Raw genomic sequence first — 4,549 nt, 5'->3', positions numbered from 1 at the left:
AGCATCATCGTCATATAGGCTTCATCATCACACCACATCCACAAGAACTTTTAAGTCTTAATAGTATAATATTATTTCTGGAGCTGAAGTTGCTAAAGAGTGAGACAGCTGGCTTCTTTCTCATCTCTGTTGAGAGTTGCACGTGCTCAGTACCGATGTTGTCGCTGCTCGACGGAGATGGATGGAAAGATATTAACAACTTAGCTTCAACTTCAAATGAGAGGGAGAGTTGATTAGCTTCACATCAAAGCCGAGCCAGAGCTGATAAAAACCCACGACTACTGCAGGGTTTAGCCTGAGTCCTGATAAGACACGTTCACGCTGCACACAGGAGCCAGATGTTAGTGTTGGTGGGTTTTGTGGAGTCTGATTCATCTGTGTGGTCAGATCAGTGGATGTATGTCTCTTCAGTCACTTGAGGATGTGCTGGTACCTCTACGTTCTATACATTTAATTTATCTATTATTATTCATTGTTAGTAAGATTTTGCATGAAAACATATAAAAAGATTATAAAATATGATGCGGTGCTGTGGAGAAAGTACTTAAAATTGACTTCACGTTGACAAATCACAGCTTTAAGTGATAATATCCAGTAATATTATATATTGTCAAACTTATATCTTGTATTTTTACTTTCACTGAAGGATCTGATAACTTCTTGAGCTGCTCGTCTGACAGCGAACAGGTGGATCAGTCCAGGTGAGCAGCAGCGAGGAAACACAGCAATGGATTAATGACCATGAACTCTCAGTGATGTGTAACCCCGGGATGTGCCGGGGCTTATGGGAAATCCTGAACAAACAAAGATATTTAAAGTTTGGGAGAGCGAGTCAACTGACAGCTGATCTCAGCTCAGATTGTGTAACCTGGTGTGAACTCTCACAGAAACCCGTCGAGCAGCCGGCAGGTAGATCATCGTCGGACAGGTTCTTTGTTTCTGTGAAGACTAAGATCAGAGGTCGACCCAAAACGAAACCGATTTCTGATGACATCGTCGTATGCCATCACCTGCTACTGTTCAGAGTCTGTTTCATTAACAGAAAACAATATGAAGTTTGAAAAAACAGAGCAGGCGTTGACCGCGGCTCTGAGCTTTGACACTTTGTTTGGTTTGGACGTTAACCAAAGTTTCTGTGTCATGACGTGATGTTAAAAGTACAGGATACAATTACTGCAGATAATTTCCCCTTTTATCACAATGGAACAGAAACAAATCCAGCTTTTATTTTTGCATTCGAGGGATGTGATGACACAGACCGGTAATGAGGTCATGTTCAGGGTTTCATGCTGACTGAATGTGTCTGCGATGTTAAAGATCAGACGGTATGTTGGTGTATTTACTGTATTTAGACGCAGTTCTTGTACAGCTGCAGGTGTTACCATCACAAATATCACTATTTGTCTTTTTTTTATATGAAAAATACAGTTTTGTGGAGACATTTTGATATTTCTGGTAGTGTTTAGAAAACATGCAGAATTAAAAATGGGAGTCTGCCTCCTAAAGATGGAATATGTGACGATTCGGCATTAAAACATCTAAAAGCAATGAGACTTTTGTTCTACATGATGTTGAGTTGTGTTCTCACATCATCACTAATGTTTCTGACAATGTTCAAGCCAGAGAAATCTTCCAGGAGAGAGTCAGAGAGCGAGGAAGGACAGAAAACTTCACCTCAACATCTGTGAGCATTCGTGCCGGGGTCACGTTGGGATACATTTTACCAGCAGTGCTGCTGTTTAAAGCACATTTTTCGTCTTGCATGAGTGTTTATTTGCCCCAAAACAGCCAGAGTACTTTTCTGCTGTAAACTAGTGAATGTTTGATTTCAGGTCAACTCAGACTGAACTCAGCACTCAGCAGAGACTCTGGTTCTCCTTCCTCTCTGAGTCACGTCAGATAGATTTTCATCAACGACGGTGGATGTTTAATGTCGTTTATTCGCCCCAAAACAACCAGATTACGTTACTGTACTGGTTCTGGTTCTCTCACTTCACTGCTGCAGTCAGGTTGATAAACAGGAGTGAAGATAAAGCAGAATCTGATGACTGTTTATTCCTTCACATTTTTCCAAATAATCTTATCAGTATCTTATTGGTATCGTCCACAAACAGACGTGACATCGGTAGAAGTTTGTAGTCAAAGTTCAACAGTCATGAATTCACTTTGCCGCCACAAAGCAAACTCTGATCCCAACAGTTTTTATTTCAAAGAACTGAAACTGGTTCAATGTGTACTGCAGATGTGGAAGACTCACTCATTAGTTATTAAGAGTGAGTGAACACTTCTCACCAGCATCGTGTTTCATCTTTCATCAAATGATGCTGCTGAAAACTGAGAACAAAATGAAATGACGAACTGTAAACTGCATCAGTGTTATCAGATCTGCCTCAGAGGGCGAGGCCGGCTTTATCTCCTTTGGTAATCCCTTACAGTAAATCAGATGCATCATCTTAAAGATGGAGAAGAAAATAAAACTAGAAACACCATGAAGAGATCGCCGAGCTGGAAACTCCCAGGCATAAGGAGGAGGAGGAGGAAGAGGAAGAGGAAGAGGCGGAGGTGGAGGCCTCGGGGTTTTCAGTAAACCCAGATTAGAAATAAGATAATAAACCTTTTAAAGAGATGATGACTGCTGCACTGTTACAATATCTGAAGGCTAATGTGCCAAAATGCAACAGAAAGACAATGTGTCCCGCAGGAAAGGGTCAGGCTGAGGAAACTGGACCAGCAGCAGGAATGTGTTTGGGCACTGGACTCACAAGGACACAAACTCCAGAGCTCCTCTGTGGGGTGATCTCTTCTAGTCTACACCTGGTCGACCCGCTGTGTGCGTCGGCCAATCAAATCATGCAGAAGACGCTCGTCAAGAATTTAACTCACGGTACGACCACGAAGAAACATCGATCATGAGATGAAACGAGACTGAGTCTGTCGCCGTGTTCGTGTCTCTGTGAAGCTGAATGCTAACGTCAGCATGCTAACATGCTCACAAAAACAACATCATTGTTGATGAGGGATGTTCCTAACAACGACTCTCTGATGTTTAAACACAACTTTGTACTTCGACTCATCGAGGTAAACAAATACTGAGAAAACTGACCTGAGCTCAGTTTAATTCATAAAGTTAAAGGTTTAATATAAGAGGTGTTTGAAGCCGCGTGCCAACATACTCACTAACCCCAAAATGTGAGATTCAAGGACTGTTTACTTCATCAGGTTGAAGATAAGCTGATGAAGGTCTAAGGACTGAAACGTTGTTGTCTATAAACTTGCCTGCAGGTGAAGTGGACGCTGTGCGGGAGTCTTCTTCCTGATTTGACGGCCTTCGGTCTTCTCCTACGCACCTGTCGACCTTCAGGTGTGCAAACCTGCACTCTAAGAATGAAAATAACAAAAATAAGAAGAGAAATGCTTCACGTTCATGTCAAATCATTTGAATCAAGTTCAAACCTACGTAAATCTGCTGCATGACGTATTTAACACTTTTCACTCGTGTTTTGAAATGTGTTTAAATATTTTTTCTGCTCGCTGTGAAAATTATTTTAACTAAAAGTGGAAAAAAAGTGTGAAAAACGGCATTAAAGCAGGAGACTTGTGACCCCGTGAGGAAACGTGAGGAGAGGGCGAAGGAAAATGGCAGCCTCCCAGGGAAGTCTGGAGGGTTGGCGAGCATGTTTGAGTTTACATGACTTATTTAGAAAGGCCTTTAAAATACACACAACTCAACAACAAATACACGAGAGATGATACAAGACAACGAGGATATTAACTGACAGCTCTCTGGAATAAATCGGCAGCGTGGAAATATTGTGGCTGTCAGAGAAAAGACGTGTCAGCAGACATACGCAGTGTCTCACATCTCGCTCAGCAGTCTGTTAACGTACTGCTGTCGCTGCCTCATCACCAGCTGATCCGTTTCAACCATTTCTGTCTGAAAAACAACCGTGATGGTTGAGTGGAGGAAAAGTCTGCTAGCTGCGAGGCTAATGAGTAAAATGCCATAGGGCTGAACTAATAATGGTGACTCACAATAAACAGTTTCATGTGTGAGTGGAGTCGATTTAAAGTAAACTTCAACAGTTATTCATTTATTCATTCAAGTGGTGGCTGCTTCTTCTGTAACTGATCAAGTTACGTTATCGTCTCATATCGATCAAAGTCGCATCTTGGCAGACTTTGTGACATCTGCTAATATCACGTCTGTGTCCAAAGACAATATCGTATTGTGATGAAACTGAAGGAATTGAAAACGCTCGGTGGTTGGAATAAAATGTCAGACTGATCAGAAATGTCAGACTGATCAGAAATGTCAGCGCTGCGTGCCCCACGCCCGGAGGTCTGGTACTTTCTGAGCAGGGACTTTTTAAATAATGTCCCCGGAGCTTCATGCACACCCTGGTTCCTGTGATAGAGACGCCGAGTTCCTCTGAAGGCTCACAGTCCTTGGATGGGGAAAGTTCCTGCAGCCAAAGTCTCATATTTGATAAACTGACGGAGGTCGATGACCGACACATTTCAAACATTCACACGGCCGAGTGCTGCGAAG

This window comes from Pagrus pagrus (genome assembly GCF_965226575.1).
Source record: "Pagrus pagrus genome assembly, chromosome: 4".
In the NCBI taxonomy this organism is placed as follows: Eukaryota; Metazoa; Chordata; class Actinopteri; order Spariformes; family Sparidae; genus Pagrus; species Pagrus pagrus.
The sequence above is the reverse complement of the archived record's forward strand: the minus strand, read 5'-3'. Positions refer to the sequence as shown.